This window comes from Hipposideros armiger, unplaced genomic scaffold (genome assembly GCF_001890085.2).
Source record: "Hipposideros armiger isolate ML-2016 unplaced genomic scaffold, ASM189008v1 scaffold_9, whole genome shotgun sequence".
Taxonomy (NCBI): domain Eukaryota; kingdom Metazoa; phylum Chordata; class Mammalia; order Chiroptera; family Hipposideridae; genus Hipposideros; species Hipposideros armiger.
Window position 1 is genome coordinate 6,039,937 of NW_017731359.1, and position 18,672 is coordinate 6,058,608.

The following is an 18,672-nucleotide window of genomic DNA, read 5'->3' on the forward strand; positions in this document are numbered from 1 at the left end:
AAGCCTGGTGGGTCATTTCCTTCTTTGCTTAGAAAGGAACTACAAATCTTAGTTCTTTCTTCCTCCCTCAAGTGAGAAGTGACTCGAAAATGAAAGAGAGAGAGAGAGAGAGAGAGAGAGAGAGAGAGAGAGAGAGATACTTTGCAGGCCTCTGAGAAGGACAGGGTGCGAGCCCCGATGGGTAATGAGCAACTACTGTATGCCGGCATCCTCCACTGCAGCACAGCCTGGGGCTGTCACAGGATTGACATCCAGGCTCCATGGCGGGGCTGAAATCACAGCTTCCTCGGCTTCCTGGAGACCATCTCTCCCTCTTGCCCAATCTGCATCTTCCCTACTCCAGGCCAGCCACACGTCACATATGGTTTGTTCCTCTTTGGGCTCACACAGTGCAGGGGTACGGCTATAACCTCAGGCTCTGTAGTTCACTGAACCTCAGCTGCATTGCTTTGTTGCTACGTGACTGTGCACAAGACACTTCACCCCTCTGAGCCTCAGTGGCATCCTCAGTGCAGTGGGAACACTAGCATCTACCCCTTAGGGCTGTTTTCAGGTTGAATTAGAAAATATTTGTGACATGGCCGATAAACAGTAGCTAAACACGAAAGCAGAGGTGTGTGAATCCTTACACTCTGGCTCTGCTCCCTCGAGCCGTCTACTTACCATTCTCGTTCCTTCACTCCCCGTCCCTGGGTGGAGGCATTTGCAGGTCCCCACCTGCCAGATCCACTGCCCTGCACCTCCGCTGACCTCCGCTCTGTGTCCGGGGGCTGCCTCCGGGGCCCCCTGGCCCTGGCTTCTGGTGTTTGGCCAACAGGGGCTCCAGTGGGAGCTCTCAGGTGGGAGGAGAGATGCAGAGACGCGGGACTGTTGCTTCCCTTTGGCTGTTTGTGCTGGTTCATATTATTTGCTGTGGCTGACAGTCCTGTTGGGCAGGAAGCCCCTCCAGGGTCCTGTCCCTCACTGGGTTCTGGAAACAACCTTCCTTCCTCTGTGCCTTTGGCTCTGGGTGGTAACGGCTTCCACTGTTGGCTGGTGTCCGTGTGCCTCAGTATCCCCCTTGTTCCCTTAGCCGAGCTCCCAGTTCTGTAAGTGGTCCCTTCACAAAGTCACTTATTTGAGCCCCCATAGGAAATACTGTTTCCTGCTGGGACCTGTCTGCCCCAGCGAAGGGGAGTACAGCGTTCTCCTTGCTGGGGCCTGCTTGGATGGGCTCACAGTCCCAGGGCTGCCATCAGCCATCAGCCAAACAAATATGTAACCACGCTGGACTTGAATAAAGCCAAGGCCACCTGTCACAGGCTCCGGCCGCATGGCATACAAGGGATCCCTCAGTAGGCTTTGGCTGGCCCCACATATAAAATATGATCAGATTCCATTCTGTCCAGCAGAGGCCCTGTTGTGAGCCCCAGAGAGAACTCCCTTGGCACCCAGACACCCAGGACTGGCACTGCCCCCCGACATTGGTCACCAGTGTGTCACTTGCTGGGGTGGGCGGGGGGAGGTCTGCACGCTCAGCTCTCTTGTCAGTGAGCAGTTAATGAGGAGGCAGGACCTTGGAGATGGGGGAGCCTTTGGGAGATGAAACTCAAATAATCCCCTCGCATCCGCCATGCTGAGCCCTCCAGCACCCTCCCAAGACAGCACTTTTTTGCCTTGGAGGGTGAATGGGGCTGACATCTCTGAGCACCTCCTCAGTGGCCCACATTATCTCATTTAAACCTTGCAAACTGCAAGATGGTTGTCAGTAATCCCACTTAGCAGGTGAGGCTCAGAGAGGTGGAGTGAGTCATCCTGGGTCACACAGCAACAAGAGGCGGAGCCAGGATTTGAACTTAGGCCGCCTCTCACCCCACACTGTGCTTTTTCCATCATGTGCACGTCTCTGTGGTGACATTCACGTGCAGCAATAATAACAAGCTGTTCTCCATGCTGGGCTTTCATAGATACCATCTCGTTCAGTTTTCACATTATCCCCAGGAGGTAGGAGTTATCAGCCCCATTTCACAGAGGAAGAAACTGAGGCTCAAGACAAACAACTCAGAAGGGTTGGACCTGGGACCCCCACCCCCACCCCCGATCAATCTTTTTTTAAATCCTGGGCTCCTTCTACATCCAATTTCAGTGGGACCTAAGGGACTTTTCCATCCGAAAAGCCACATTTTATTTGTGTTATGTTGCCTTTTGTGTTAGAAATTTGGCTACCATAATGGGGGCCGAGGGGAAAGGTTTTGTCTTAACAATTGTTCCTCCTCCAACCGCTGATGGAATGATGGAGGGAGAGGAAGTCAGGCCAGATGATTTGCGGTACCCACGGCTAGAAGCAGAATTTCCCATGGCTGCATCTCTGGAGGTGTTTTCAGAGCCACAGCTGGGTCAGACTTATTTTAGCCCTTTACTGTCCTACAAATAGGAGTCGCGTCTTTTGGTTGCTGTCACCAAGTTTTCAGAGAGATCAAGGTGCAGCTGCGCGGCTTTGGGTATGGACAGCTGTGCAGAGGGTCAGATTTCTGTGCTCAGAAATTCCCAGCTGAGCAGCCCCGGCAATTTGCCCAACAACTTCCTTGAGGGGAGAAGGGATCCGCTCGCTGGGCAGCTCAGATGTGCCTGCCGGGCACGCAGTGGCCAGGTGTCTCTCTGTGTCCTTGTCATCTAGGATTGTGATGATGATGCCTGTCCCTAGAGCCATGTTAGAGCCTTTTGGGGGCAGCTCCAAATGGACTCGTGGATGAGGATGGGGCCTTTGTGCCCTTGGTCTGCCTGGGAAAGTCTGGGGGGCCCAAAATGAGAGGACAGAGTGTGGCCCAAAGCCCCTGGTGAGTGGGCACGGAGCCCAGAAAAAAGGGCAGAGGAGCCTTGGAGGATCTGGGGAATGGCTGGGCTCACCCACGCCTGGATGGCAGGTTGGGGCCTTGGAGAGCTCCCGGGTCCAGGTCTGTGTCCACTGTGAGTGGGACCACTGAGGTCAGAGCCTAGATGCCAGGCTTGGTCACATCCTCTTGACCTTTGCATTGCCATTCTCTCTCCTCTGCCTGGATTTAGTCACATGTCATCACTTCTCTGGAACCCTCTCTAGAGCCCTGGGGTTACACGGTCACTCAACAAACACTGATTGAGCACTAACTATGTGGCAGGCACTGAATGAATACACGTGGGGAGTAAACACAGGCTGCATCCCAGTGAGGGAGATGGACAGTAACCTCTCGGTAAAAAATAGACTTTCAGACTGTGATGGAGAAGTGCAGGGAGCTGTGAGAAGGCGGGGGGGGGTCTGGACTGGCCTAAGGGTCTCATTCCAGGAGTGAGTCCTGCCTGTCTCTGTCCCTCTGTGGGACATGAGGCAAAACTCTCTTTGCTCTCTTTCTTTTTGTGGCCCCCATGTGTCCTTGGGGTTTGGCCTTGAAGGGGCTGTAAGATCTGCTCAGCTCTGTGCTCTTTAAAAGGAGGGTCTAGTGGGATACAGGGGGCACAAAGGGAGGGGCTGGAACTGCTCCATTTGTAGCTAACTTGACTCTGGGAAGCCTGGACCCAGCTGGGAGCTGCTCAGTGGGGCAGCCTGGCAGGTGCCCCTGGGCTGGTCTTGTCCTTGACCACTGGGCAGACCCTGCTCCTTGACCTGACCAGAACCCTGCTCAAGCCTGAGGTTTCAGGGGCTAGGTTCAGGCTTTGGTGGGGGGTAGGGTGGGGGGGTTACTGAGAAGGCTGGGGGGTCTTTGGGGTGGGGCAGAGGAAGCCTCCAGGTCAGAGATACATACATGACATCCTCAGACACACCGCACAGACACACCACACCTGCATCTGTGCCTTCACAGGTACACACCGCGTCCCCAGGCATCTGCCCACGCCAACTCCTGCTGAAGAGCCTCTGCTCTGTGGGGCTGGCCCCTCTGTTCCCACCCAGCACACCCACCATCAGCTGGGACAAGACCTGGCAGCTGAGCCCAACCCTAGGCTTCAGAGAGTGGACGGGACGCTCAGTTCCAGCCCAGCCTCCTGCAGGCTCTGGACTCCAGCCCAGAGGCCCTGGGTCAGGATGAGGGGCTGGGCCCCGAGCCTGCAGGAGGTGTGTCTGTAGGAGGGGGTGAGCTGGGCCTCTGCTCCCTGTGTGGCCCCGAGCACCTCTCCCCGCGGCCCTCCCCTCCCTGCCCCACACCTCTCAGTTCAGGGCTGAGGTTGGAGCTTGGGATCCCCAGACTCCTTCAGGAACCCCCAAATTGTCTGTTCAAACCCCAGCATTTACAGCTGGGCCTTGGCAGCTCCAGACACTGCGGATAAGCGTGAGGGTGAGGCCCTGGGAGCCCTGGGGATGGGGTGTGTTGGGGGTGGGACTGGGCAGCTAACAAGCTGGCCCCTTGGGACTTTCTCCTGATGTGTAGCTCAGTTTGGCTCAGGGACCTGCTCCTGTGGGTCCCAGACCTGATCCCTTTTCCTTGGGGTCCTGCCAACAGCCCCCTGAATTAACTCTGCTTAGAGCTGACCACACGGTCTCCTTGCTGACTGCCCCACCTCCAGCAGGATGGCTGTAGCTCCTGAGCCAGCACAGTGCGTCCCCTGCCCACCACTCTGGCTCGCCTCTCCCGCACCTCCCTGCCCTTTCCCGACAGGAGGAGAACTAGGTGTTTTTAGAATGCAGTGCTCTTCCTCTCCAGGCTTTTTGCACAGGCTGTTTCCTCTGGATGACCCCAGAGCCCAGAGACCCCAGCACAAATTTGTTTTCAATCGCACACTAGCTCTGGTGAATTGGTGCTATCTACTTCAAAGATCGTATTAAGGATTCGGGGGCTGAATTCAAGTTCAGTGGGAGTGAACACTGTGGTGGATTAGCGATGTCTACCCTGGGTATGGGAATGGGGGAGGGGCCACCTCTGCCTGAATGCCCTTCCTGGCTGTGTCCCTTGGGTGAATGCTCTACTTCTTTTTAAGCCCCAGGCACCTCCCCCATGAGCTCTTCTGATCGACTCCTGCCCCTAGCACAGCCTGTGCCTCCTGGCCCAAGTGCGTCTGACCAGGCAGGTTCTGGGTCTGTCTCCACTTCATCCAGCATCCAGCTGCATGAACTCAAGGCCCTGGCCCCTGATGGTCAGGTGTTCCCATGGCTGCCTGTCAGCCTGCCTCAGTCTCCAGTTCTGGTCTTGTCACTGTTTCCCTCTTCACTCACAGGATTCAAAACAAATCCGAATAATTTGCAGACAGCGCCTTGGGTGGTCACAGTGAGTGCAGTAATTGGTATAACTCAGTAAAGCTCCTCCTTGATCCCAAATAGCCTCTCTGCTGACCCATCATATTGTCAGACACACCACCATTAGGATATTGATCCTTTGAGGACAGCATGATTATCCTTATTATCGGATCCCGATGAACACACATCTGCCACTGTGCAGGGGACCCTATCTTACAGTCTAGGGCTGGCAACACAGAGCTCATAGGTGGACACACCCATTCCCGTACCCATGGCAGACATCACTAATCCATCAAGGTGATCATTCCCACTGAACTTGAACTCAGCCCTTGAATCCTCAATACAAACTTTGAAGTCGATACTACCAATTCACCAGAGCTAATTTACGATTTAAAACAAATTTGTGCTGGGGTCTCTGGGCTCCAGGGTCATCCAGTCTATGCCCCTGTCTCCTAATGGGATAGCTCCACGTTTCAAGGAGAAAACACCTCCCCTACAGAGCCTTTTCTAGCCTCCCCTGGGCTTCCTGACTTTGACTGGGGCTCTGAGGCAGCCAGTGAGGGCAACAGAATGAACCCCACCAACCTGCTTGTTTGAACTTGCTCAGCTGTTCATGAGCTGTGTGGCCTTAGGCTCATCCCTTGCCCTCTCTGAGCCCCAGCTTCTTCATCAATCATAGCTGCCTCCCTCGTCATGAGGGAGATTGCGGGTGTGAAGCCCAGCACACAGTAGGTATTCAGTCAAGGTGTGGGTATCTTGACCCTCGTCGACGTATCCCGTCCAGCTTAGTGGTCGTGGGCTTGACTGGCCAACTGGTCGACTCACACCTGACCTCATCTCCTGGTTCTGCCCTGGGCCCACCTCCTCCTCCCCACTGTTTCTCTCCAGAAGGAAATCTCATTCACTGCCTGCCTGGCCTGGCCTGGCCCCATGGGCCCTGCTTCCTCCTCCTCGTCCTAATATCTGCACCTGCTAGGATATAACTGTGATGCTGTGGCCCCAGACAATCTGGAGGTCCTCCAGTGAATTTAGGGAGCATCGGGTCCATGCCTGCCCTAGAGATGTGAGAAGACTGAGATGCTGGACCTAAGACCTCGGTCTCCTCCTCTTCCTCCAGGAAGCCTTCTATGACTTCTCCACCCAACGTCAGCTTGGACCTGGGTTAGGATGAGCTTTTCGGTATCTGTCCATCCAGAAGCTAAATTCCTCAGGACAGGACCTGTAGCCTAGAACGTTCCTTCACCAGGGTCAGTGGGCTCCTGACTTATCCTAGTACCTGCTTCTATGGCTTGAACTGTCATGTCCAGTCCTCCTTGACTTGTCTTCTCTCTGAGCTTGATTATGGAGTGTGGTGGGAGCTGTGGGGCCAGAAGGAGCTGGCCTCACTCATATCCCGTTTCCACCTCATACGTGACGTTGGATTGGCCACTCAGCCTCTCTCCACCTCTGTGGTCCCATCTGTCAAATGGGAATTCTTTTAGTAGCTTCAAGGCTATGAGGGGGTGCAGAGAAATGATGGGTTCTGCGGGCATGGGTCCATATGAGCGAGGGGCCCAAGGTTTTTCCTAAGCTGGGGGCCCCTGTGTCCACTTTGCATCCCTGAGGCAGCAGCAGAGCGGTGAGTCATCCAACTTTGGGACAGAATAAACGTGGCCCCCTCTGGCTTCCTGCCCCCATGTCCGGCCCTTGTTCAGCAGCACAATTGCTCAGGTCCAGACTGCAGCGCGGGCAGCTTAACCCATTCGAGGCCAGTGGACGCTTCCCCTGTCCCCTCACCACTGTAAGCCGGAATCGGCAGGGCTGCCTGAGAGGCTCAGCAGCAGCCAGGCCCCTGGAGGTCGTCTGCTGCCTTCCAGGCTGGGGCCCACAGATGGCTGGACTCAGGCCAGATGGGAGAGGCCCGCTGCTCCCCATCACCTCGAGATGAACCATAGCTCCTGGTCCTGGCCCTTCAGTGTCATAGCCGTCTTGCCACTCCCTGCTCTAAAAACCCTCTGGCCACACTGGCCTCCCCAGGTCTTCTGAGCTGCCTAGGTTCCCTGCGTCTCCCAGAATGCCCTTCATCTTCCATAGGATCCTATCTGCCCACCACTCATGGCAGAAATGTCCTTGCCGGGGGTGGGGAAACAAGCACAGTACTTAGTGCAAGTAGCTCCCCAGGGTGCTTGCCGGAGGAAGAGCTGAGTTGACACTCTCACTTTCACTCCTTCCCTGTCGCCTGCTGGGGACCTACCGACCTCAGGGATCAAAACATTTATGATATCCACAGCCAAGGTCAGCTCTGGGTGGCAGGTAAGTTCAGCCGTGATTTCTTGAAAATACCCTGCAATGAGCCACTCCTGGTGCTATGCATTTAAATGGACTCCTGAAGAGACAGTCTCCTCCATTTTATAGATGAGAAAACTGAGACATGGAGAAACGATGTGATGTCAGAAAGATGGCTTTCGGGTACAGGGTCCTGGTTCGAATCCCTACCCTGGCTTTTCTCCAAATCTCAGTTTCCTTCACTGAGAAATGGAGAAAGGCTGGATCTAACTCATGGGGTGGTTGTGGTTGTAAAATAAGGAGCTGGGTTGTGCATTGCCTTTAGTTTTCACAAGGAATTGTAGAAAGACTCGCTGTCTCCATTGTTCAGACAAGCAAACTGAGGCTTGATAGCGTGGAGTCATTTTCCCAAAGTCACACGGGAAGTGAGTGGTAGAGCTGGGCTCTGCACCCAGGACCACTGTCTCCAGGCTGAGCTCTGGAGACTTCCTGCCTTCAAGTCCTTTGCGGGGACTTCCCTAAAATGGGAGGGCCTCAGGGCCCCAACCTTCAGGTATCTGGGTGTCGGTGTCGGGGGAGAAAGGGTGAGTCACCTTCCTGACTGCAGTTCCCGCAGTTCAGAGTGGCCCCTGCAGCGTCTGGGGCGGGAAGGGAAGGTCTTCCATAAGCAGGGCCTCAGTTTGCTTACTCGGAAATGGGGACACCGGAAGGGCTGAGGCTCAGAGCTCCCCTTCTAGGCGTCTTCTCCCAGTCCCAGCACGGAGCTCTGGGGGGAGGAGATGATGACAGGCCATGGTGAATCTTCTACCTTGGGGGAAGGGGCACCAAGGGGGAGCCTAGGCCTGAGTGCCAGTCTTCTGCCCCTGGTGTGCTGGCCGATTTGGGCAGAATCCTGCCCTCTCTGAGCCTGGCACCGCTGGAAGCCAGTGGGCCCTTGAGTCACATCGAATTGGAGAGTCTACCTGTGAGAGTGCCGAGCCCTTATCCCCTCTCAGCCCTGAGAAAGCCCGTTTGTGCCCAGGGCACCACCACTGGGGGCGCTTCTCAGCCCTGCTCTGAGCCAGGAGGAGACCCTGAGTACCCCGAGGACTGGCTCTTTCCTGGGACCCTGACAGCGACCATTCTACAGATGGGGAAGGCGAGGACCCCACTGTCTTGGGTACATGGTGATGAGTCTGAGTAGACTGGGGTTGGGAGCGCTCACTCACCGTGCCGTGGGCTGAGCGGTGTCGCTGTTCCGTCAGACTGTCCGTCCGTCCGGGGGCTGAGTGCTATGGAGTTCTGTGGAGCTTGGCGGAGGGCCTCTCGAGGGGAACCACACCCGGCAGCAAGGGAGGCGGGCTGCCTCCCCTTCAGGTTTTCCAGCTGGCCCTGGCCCACGCCCCCCTGGGATGGTTTCCTGTTATTGTTTCTCTGTGAGGGCTGGGCTGGCTGTCGATAGGCAGGCCCTGTGGTGGGCTGCTGCCTCGGCCCAGCCAGGCGGTCCCCACAGAGGCCTAGCCCTGGACCCACCTGGGAGGCTCATTTCGGACCCCAACTCCAGGCCTCAAATCTGGGGCCCTAAGGCCAGTACCTGCCAAGGGCCTTAGTTCACCCTCCTTGTAACCCCAAAGGCAGGTGTCATCACCCCCGTTTTATAGCTCAGGACACTGAGACTCAGTAAGTTGAAGGCAGTTCTCTAGCCAGCTGGGGTGTAGTGGAGTCAGAAATCCAGCCTGGGTCAGCCTGGGCCCAGAGCCAGATTTTCTCAGGGGACCCCATGACATGGAAAGGAGCAGATTTTGCAGGGGATGGGGAGGCTTCAGGAGCTTTGGAGGGGAGGTGGGCAGGAGAATGGGAACAGCCGCTTTTGGCTCTGGAGGGCCGGATAGGGGCCAGCTTGGGTTTGTGGGGGCTGGTTGAGTTTAGGAATACCAGGTGGCGTCAAGTGCCCTGGTTCTGCTTCTGATGTGACCGTGGACCAGTCGTGCCCCCTTGAGCCTTAGTTTCCTCATCTGTAAAATGGGGATAAGCAGAGCCTCAACCCCATAGGGCTGTTGAGATAAACAAGAGTCAAAAAGCAGCTTGGAAGATGGGAAGCTGAGGCAGAGCTCAGGGAACCAAATCGCTGGGGCAGAGAGGAGGCGGGGCTCAGAGTCTGTTAATCATGAAGGTCACGTGAGCGTTTACGAACTGCAGTTGCTGGGGCCTCACCCCAGGCCAGTGGACTTGGAATCTCCCAGGACGGGCAGTGGGAATCTGTCCTTTGTTTTTCCATGGATGAATGAGTGGTTGGGAAGTCCCGGATTGGGCTTTGCCCAGGGGCATTCAGTAAATCAGTGACAGTAGTATGGAGATGAGCCCGGAGGGAAGAGTATGTTTTGGGAGAGGGAGATCAAGATTTCTCTGTTTCAGGCATGTTGAGTTTGAGATGGCCCTCGGATACCCAGGTGTCACGGTCAGTTACAGGAGATAAGGGTGGATACAGGTGGCCTGGAGATGAAGCGTGGAAGCGGGGAGCTTAGTTATGGCTGGACCTGAGGCCGTGGAGGTGGATGCGCTTACAGGGAGGGAGGCCTGGAGCTGCTGCGATGTGTAGTTCCTTTAGCGAAGGGAGCCCAGCCAGGCAGGAGGGAAGCCAGGGCTGGGAGCGGGTGGAGCGAGGATGGAGATGTCAGCTGTGGCAGCCTGGGGAAGGTGAGAGTGGATTTGGAAGACGGAGGTCATCATGATTGTGACCAGAGCAGGTTAAATGGAAAAGAGCAGGCAAGACACGTTAGAGGGGGCTCGCGAAGGGCGGGGAGGAAGTGGAGACTTGCGTGGTGACTGCCCCTTCCCCAGGACTTGCAGTGAATGGGGACAGAGAAACGGGAGGTTTTTTGTGTTATTCAAAAAGCTATGGTGGCGTGTTTGTGAGCCAAGGGGACATCCAGCAGTTGGGGAAGCCAGGTGATGCTGAAGCAAGACGAGTGACCGTCGTGAGGTGGACTTCTGAGCTGGATGCAGCACATTCGATCAGTGTTTGTGCAATGAGCAAACAAAGGCTCAGCGTTTCCTTCTCCAACAGGATTTACTCTGCCTTCTCCTGAGGGTGTGTGTGTGTGGGGGGGTGGGGGGTCAGGCAGGGAAGGTAGTGTGACCACAGAGGAGGCAGGCCAGGCCAGTGCTCTGTCCCTGGTGCCCGGGCCTCTCACCTCTGCCTGTGCTGGCGGACTGCCCTCGTGTTGTATGGTGTATGTGCCCACTGGGACGGGGAGGGGTGGGGACATCACTTCCTGCTGGGTCTCAGACTCCGTGCTGGTGGCATGTCTTGATGGAGCGTGTCCTGGCACCATCTGCCAATTTTCTTTGTGCTCTCAATCTGTGAGGAAGTTGACTGCCCTGAATCCCGCTGTTCCTTTGGTCTGTAAACAAGGAATGGCCATCGGGCATGTACCCCTGGGGTGGGGGTGGGTCACCATGCGGAGGTAGTCCAGACCCTGGGAGGGAGGCTAGTGCCCCTGAGGATCTCATGCTGAAGTCCTGCTACCGCGCAGCTCCTGCTGGAGGCAAAGGAGGTAACGGGAGGGCACAAGGCCAGGAAATGCCATCAGGAGCAAAGGAGGCAGCCTGTAGGCTGGCAGGAAATGGGATGGTGTGTGACATCTGATTAGCTGCTGGAGGAGGAAGCAACAAAGGGATGGTGGGGGGCTGGGGAACGCACCAAGAAGGCCTACGGACACCCACGCAGCCTCTGCCAGGACTAAAGCTGCCCAGGGAGGGGGCCCTGGGACGCCCTGCTTGGAGAGACCTGGGCTTAAGGGGTTGGCATACCCGCTTCTGGCCCATCTCTGGCTGTGTGACCTGGGGCTTTCGACTTGCCTCTCTGAACCTTTTTCCACACCTGTGAAGTGGGTTACGGGTTCAGACTTTGCAGGGCTGTCTGGAGCGTCAAATGAGACAATGAAAATAAAGAATGGTGGGGCCGGCCGAGTGGCTCAGTTGGTTAAGAGCTCGCTCAAGAGTTTGAGCTCTGAGCAACAGCGGTTCGAGGCCAGCCCGAGCTGAGCAGCCGCTGAGCTGCCAACAGGTAGCAGGATGGCTCAGCTTAAAAAAAAAAAAAGAAAAGAAAATAAATAATGGTGGAATAGCAAGCATTTATTGAGCGGGTATTTCTGCAAGGGTGGTGCTCAGGCTACCTGCCTCAGAATCACATGGGGAGTGTGTGTTGAAATGCAGATTCCTGGGCCCCTCCCCAGGCTGATGGAGTCAGAATGGCTGGCAGTGGACCCCCGAGACCTAATGTTTGTAGCTCCCAGGTGACATGGTTGTGCGCTCAGAGTTGAGGACAGCGGCCTGTGTGTGCCGGCCGCGCACTGAGCTCTCTCCAGGGACTCCTCTTTCAGTCTCCAGACAACCCTGGGGGACAGCATGATTGTCATCCCCATTATACAGATGGGGAAACAGAGACTGGACAGTCAGTGCTCCCCACTCTCAGAGCTGGTAGTGGTGGAATGGGAATTCTGAACCAGGCCTCCGACTCCATAGGCTACCTCCTCACCCACCAAGCTCTCCAGTCCCTCTGTATCTGGAACACAGTAGAGGCTCATTAAACAAGAGTTCTCGTTCCTTCTTTCCCATGGAGGCCCAAGGATGGGGCAGGGAAGCCAGGCCTCTGGCTTTAGCAGAGGCAGTCAAGGCGAAGCCACGAGGCACCCACCCCAGGGCCTTTGCCTGTGCTCTCTTCCACCCAGTGGGCTGCCTTCTCTCTGCCTTGTCGCCTGCTTGCAGAGCCCCCATCAGCCTTCTCCACCCAGACCGTGCCTCCTCTGCTCCACTCCCTCCTCGCACTTTGCCAGGCCCCCTTCACAGCCCATCTCTCCGCCCTCCACATGGGTTGTGTCTCCTTTGTGTGTCTGTTCCTTGGGGGCACTGGGCACAGGATGAGTGCTCCATGAATGCTGACTTGAAACCCTGGGCTCCTTAGAGCAGCAGTCAGTGTGAACTGTGGGCCAGGTCCGTGGCTTCTGGAGGGACAGCTGGGTGTGTGGGGCTCTTCCCCTGCACTGCGTGGTCCTGCGCCCGTATGCAAAGCCCTCGCAGAGAGCTGTGGCCATGGGATTCTCGCCCGAAAGGGATTCTCTCAGTAGCTTGATTTGGTTGCTGCAGTATTTTTCATTTTCTTCCTCTTCTCTCCAGATTACTGCTCTAGAAGTCCTCGGCCATCCAGGAGCATGGGCACCTGAGGGTCAGACTTTCCCTGGGGGGGAGGGGGGGAGGGGACAGAAGGGTGGGTCGGGCCCACAGGCTGCCCGCTGGGCTCCTGCCTGCTGGGAGAGAGCAGCAAGGCTTGTGAGCTGTGAGCGCAGAGGGCCTGGGGGCCAGCCTGCTGAGTTATTGCCCGGCAGGATTTGGGGACGCTCCCTGGCTGGGAGCGGGGTGGACACAGCCTTCATGGGAAAGAGAACTGGGGTCAGTGTAGGGTGGGCTGTAGGGGCTCGGGAGGGAGGAAGAGCGGAAGGAGCAGCTGGGGAGGGGTCTCGACCGCAGCTGTGGTTCCACCGGAACAGCGAGAGCTCCTGAGAGCAGGGCCGGGGTTGGGCTCACCTTTGGGTGCTCAGAACTGAGCTCAGGGTGGCACAGAGCAGGTCATTGGACAAATGAAGGCATGAATGAGTGAATGGGTGGATGAGCCGATGGCTTGTTGAGGCCGACTGAAGGTGTGGGGCTGGGTATATACCTGTGTTCTGTGGTGTGCTCTCGTGCCCAGTGGGTCCTTTTCTCAAAGGCTTCAGGGAGGCACTGCATCAATCAATAAATCAATCAGTCAATCAGTCAACCTCTCAGGCCTGCTGGGTGCCCAGCTCTGTGCCAGGCTGGGGTTGGGGACCCAGAGAAGTGAAAGAGACTGTCCCTTGATAAACTCCGAGACTGGGGTGGAGTTAATTATAGTCACCAACACTACCATGAACTGAGCTCTGTGACCATGGAAGGGGGGACATGGATCTGCCCATTTTCCAGCATTAAGTAACTAGCCCAGCGTGGCACTGCCCAGCTCAAACCAGAGCTCATGTGCGTATGCAGCGCTTGCGGAACCCTAGGTCCACTCTTAGGCTGAGCTGCCTTAGGTTAGCTTCCTGCCTCTGAGCCTGTGCCCATGCTGTGCTTCACCCAGGATGCTCTTCCCTTTCTACCTCTGCCAGCCCAAACCCCCTTGACCTTCAGTGCCCAGCTCAAACGCACCACCCCTCCATCTAGCCTTCCTGGAGTCCCATTTGGAAAGCATCTTGCCCTCAGGAAGCTTCCACCCCCTCTGCACCCGACTTGCTTGGTTTCAGAGCTTATCAGGCCCCTCCCCTATTTGTTTATGTAATGATTCCTGAGAGGTGTAAATACTATTCATATTCCCCTAGGCTCAGAGAGGCTGTGTAACTTACTCAAGGTCACACAGCTCCTGAGTAGCAGAGCCAAGATTCCAATCCCTATCAGTAGTACATCATCCTACCTGTCATTGTTTAACAATGTTTTCTGCTCATTTACTATTTCAAAAGTTACATTTAATGATATGCCCAGGCTTTGCCTCTCTCTGTGCTGGGCATGGGGGATGCAGAGGTGAGCCAGGATGGGTCTTTACCCTCGAAGAGTCCCCGCTCTGGTGGGAGAGACAGACGCCCAGAACAGTGTGAGCTGTACTGAGTGGGGCCAGGTTGGTGGCAGAGGTGTGTGCCCCATGCTGGGTGTGCCCAGGGGAGGTGGCCTGGGGAGCTGCCAGAGGACGGAGTCCCCAGGCTGCTCTGAAAGGATGGGCGGGAGCTCACCAAGTACAGAGCAGGAAGAAAGACTGGCTGGGCAGAGGGAATGGCGAGTTCAAAGACACCGATTTAGGAAGGAGAAGCCATTCGATGGGGGAAGCACTGAGGTGCAGGGAGAGGGAATGGGGGACTGGCTGGGGATGAAGCCAGGTGGTGGAGGGTCTCTCAGCCACACTGAGCGCTCAGGCAGGGGGACACCTGGGGACTTCTGCTAGGCAGGGGCTCAAGGAGTCCTGAATTTTAGGAGAATTGCCCCATACAATCGGGCGGCCTGTGGTCAGGCCAGGGAGAGGCCACAGGCCGGAGAACCACAAGCCAGGGCTGCTGAGGGTGCAGTTGCTGGGGGGGGCGGATGGGAACTAAGTCTCCTTGGCCAGGAAAGGACTGGTTGAGCAGGGACTGAATTCCCGACAGTGAGAACAATACCGTCTCTGCAGAGCACTTTCCCAGATGTTTCTCACTTTTCTCACAACATCCCAGGGAGCCTGTTAGGAAACGGCGGCGCTCAAGCGCTGTGAGGCGGAGGGGAGTACCCAGGAGCAGCGGGATGTGAGGGTTCAGGGGGTGTCCTGTGGCCATGTCCTGGGTACATCTGCCTCTGCCACGTACAGTCCTGCCGATCCTGGACAAGCCACGTAGACTTTGTGCCTTAGTTTCTCCTTCTGTAACATGGGAGTGATTGCATGCCTTTCTCACGGGGTTGCTGGAAGGAGGAATTGAGAAGATTCAAGTAAAGTGCATAAGAGCAGTCTCTAGCATATAGTAGGTGCTCAATAAGTACGAGTCATGACAAGGACGCTGCAAGTGTGTGAGGCGGGCACATGTGTACACATATAAAGGTGTGAACACTGGTGCATTTGTTTGGCAGCCGTGTGGCTACATGTGTACATGCAAGAGCGCGCACAGAGCTTGTAAGGTGCCTACATGGATGTGACCACGTGTATGTGTGTATGGTGCATGAGTGGGTTGACGGGCATAGCCGGGCCATGGGAGGCCAGGCCTTGGGGCAGCACCGTTTTCCTCCATCGCCTGGAATCATCTGCCCCCGTTACCCCGCTGACCAAGGCTTCTGCACCCTTGTCCCCTGCGGAGGCCCAAAGAAGCCAAGGCCTTGCTCCAGGGTGGCTCCGTGAGTCGGGAGAGGTAGGATGGGACCAAAGGCCCTGCCTTCCTTTCTGGAGGGCAGGACTGAGTTTGGTAGAGACCTCCCCCCACGGAAGCCAGGACTTCCTGTCTCCAGGCACCACATTCCTTGTGTCCTCTGTCCAAGTGTTCTGGAGAACAATGGATCGGAGGCTCCACCATCTGGGGGGCAGGAAGGTGGGTCAAGGGCTGGTGGGGCCTGCCTCTTGATGGGGCATGCAGACACGGCTCTGGCTCTGGCCTGAAGCACGGCAGGGTGGTGGCAGGGCCAGAACTGGGCAAGCCTGAGATGTCTGCCTGCTGCCTTCCCTGGTCTGTCCCTTCTCCAGGCCATGTCTAGAGCCCTCAGTACACACTGCCCCTCACCCCGGTGGCCTGAGGCAGGTCTTCTGGGCACAGTCCAGCTAAGGGCGAGGGCGTATGAGCTGGCCCTGGGGAAGGGAGCTGCGAGGGAGAACCCAAAGCAGATTGGATGGAACTGATCACTCAGGCTGGTAGAGGTCTTGGGGAATCGCCTAGCCTCACCCACCTGCCATGCCAAGAGAGAAACAACAGAGACTAACCAGCCAGACGAGCCTCTCCCCAGCCCCTGCGCCAAAGCCCATACTCCCAGGGGTGCCTGTGCCTGTCAACGCTCCGTCTGCATGCAGTTCTAACAAGCCTGGTGGCAGGAAAGGGCAGGGCTGTGCCGGGGCGATCCTGTGGGAGCTAACGGGGTGGGGGTGCGGTGGTTGGCACACCAGCCAAGAGGAGGAAGCTGGACATCTTCTGTCTGTGTGGCTGTTTCTGCACCCACTTTGTGCCTGAGAACCTGGCCCCCATCCCAGGTTTCCCCACATTGGGCTGAGGGACCACCTCGGAGACCAGCTCCCTCAGGCCTCTTTGTACTTCTGGGAAAGTTTCCTTCTGCTTCTGAGTCCCGGCTGGGGCCACTCACAGGAATCACGTGTTGCCTTGGCTGGAGTGAAAGAAGACTGTGAAGTTGGGGCTGTGGGGCTGGGGAGGAGTCTAGAATCCTGGCACTAGGGAGGCTCGGTGGGGGAGGGCTTACCCCCCCACCCCCCACCCCCAACCCATAGGCCAGCCCTGCAGGGCTTTCAGTTCTGGGACCCCCACTCTGGCCCTCCCTCATCCTGGAAGGTCATGCATAACCTCACCCCATGCCGCCTCGATTTTCACCAGTTTGCTGTTCGGTGACAGTTTCTGCATGGCAGCCACTACCTTTCACTCCTTGGGACAGGATTCAAGCTCCTTAGCCTGGCATTCAAGGTGTGCTGGGGGTGGAGCTCTCTGCCAGCACAGTGCTCTGCTGCGCCACAGGGCCTTTGCATGTGTCACTTCTGCTGCCAGCAATTCCATCTCCTCAAGAAACTCCCTGAAATCCAATCCAAATGTCATCTTCTCCACAACAAACAACAACAGTAAAGAATATAGTTATTCTCCTTTAAAAATTACAGTTTTATTGAGCTGTAATCATATATAATAAAGTTTACCTTTTCAAGCATACTAGTCAGGGTTCTTTAAGTATATCCATAAAGCTGTGTGACAGTCACCACTAACTAATCCTGGAACATTTCCATCACCGCCCCCCAGAGACACCGAGAACCATTAGCAGCCAATCCTTATTCCCTTCCCCTCAGCCCCTGGCAACGACTAGTCTACTTCCTGTCTCTATTGGTTTGCATATTCTGGACATCTCATACAAATGGAATCATATAATATGTGGTCTTTTGTGTTTGGCTTCTTTTACTCAGCACAGCGTTTTCAGGGTTCATCCATGTTGTAGCATGTATCAGAACTTCCCCCTTTTTATGGCTGAATAATATTCTGGTACTAATATTCTGCTGTGATAGACCACATTTGTTTGTCCATTCATCAGTTGATGGACATCTGGGTTGTTTCTGTTTTGGGACTATTATGAGTAAGACTGCTATGAGTATGAATGCTTGTGTACAGATTTTATGTGAACATCTTTATTTATTTATTTATTTATTTGTATTGGGGAATTGGGGAAGGGAACAGTGTTGGGGAATTGGGGAAGGGTACATTGTGTTTTTCCAGGACCCATCAGCTCCAAGTCAAGTTGTTGTCCTTCAATCTTAGTTGTGGAGGGCACAAACTCATCTCCAAGTCCAGTCACCGCTTTCAATCTATAATAGTTGCGGGGGGTGCAGCCCACAATCCCACGTGGGAGTCGAACCGGCAACCTTGTTGTTAAGAGTACGCGCTCTAGCCAACTGAGCCACCCGGCCGGCCCTATGTGAACATAGTTTTAATTCTCTTGGGGTACACATCTAGAAGTGAAATTGCTGTGTCATATGGAAACTCTAAATTTAATCTTTGAGGAATTGTCAAACTATTTTCCAAAGTAGCTTCACCATTTTACACTTCCACCAACAATGTCTGATTTTTCCAAATCCTTGCCAACACTTGTTAATATCTGTCTTTTTTATTCTAACCATTCTAGTGGATATGAAGTGGTATCTCATTGTGGTTTTGGTTTGCATTTCCCATGTGACTAATGCTATTGAGCATCTTTTCACCCTTCTTGGCTATTTGTAGATCTTCTTTGGGAAAATGTCTTCTGAAATCACTTGCCCATTTTGAATTAGGTTATTTGTCTTTTGTTGTAAGAGTTTTTATATATCCTGGATATAAGTCCCTTATCAGACATATGGTTTGCAAATGTTTTCTTCCATGCTCTGTGTTGTCATCATTTTCTTGATGGTGTCCTTTGAAATACAAAGGCTTTAAGTTTTTTGTTTTTTTTTTAAGATTTTTATTGGGGAATTGGGGGGATGGGAACAGTGCTGGGGAATTGGGGGAAGGGGAACAGACAAGTTGCTGTCGTTTTGTTCTTCAGTCTAGTTGTGGAGGATGTTGCTTCACTGGCCCAAGTTGGCACCATCATTGTGCTCTTCCCTGGCGAGGCAGATCAGTCACCGGCTTCTGGACGGCCGCTCACTACGGCTGCTGGCCGCTCACGCTGGCTGCTGGCTACACACGGTAACCCATGGCAACCCACTGCCATAGGGAGTGCAGCCTACACCATCGCCGGCGATTCAAAGCAAGGGCTTTAAGTTTTAATGAGGTCCAATTTATATATAGTTTTTCTTTTGTCTATTGTGCTTTTGGTATCAAACCTCAGAAATCATTGTCTAGTCCAAGGTCACGAAGACTAACTACCACTTCTTGAGACTTACCCTGTCCCAGGTACTTTACATATATTATCTTCTCTCATCACATCCTCACAAGGATTGGGTTTTTTATTCCCATTTTACAGATGTGAAATCGAGGCTCAAAGATTCAATCCTG

The 18,672-nt window shown here is 54.9% G+C and overlaps 1 protein-coding gene across 1 annotated transcript in view; it reads right to left on the reverse strand.

The window, feature by feature from the left end:
- The window catches only part of CDH5 (cadherin 5), a 34,484-nt gene extending 25,690 nt beyond the window's left edge, over nucleotides 1–8,794 (reverse strand). The window contains exon 1 of the mRNA XM_019656413.1: nucleotides 8,653–8,794. The gene's annotated coding sequence lies outside the window, so the exon portion shown is untranslated. The remainder of the gene's footprint in view (nucleotides 1–8,652) is intronic.
- Between the last annotated feature and the right edge of the window lie 9,878 nt (nucleotides 8,795–18,672).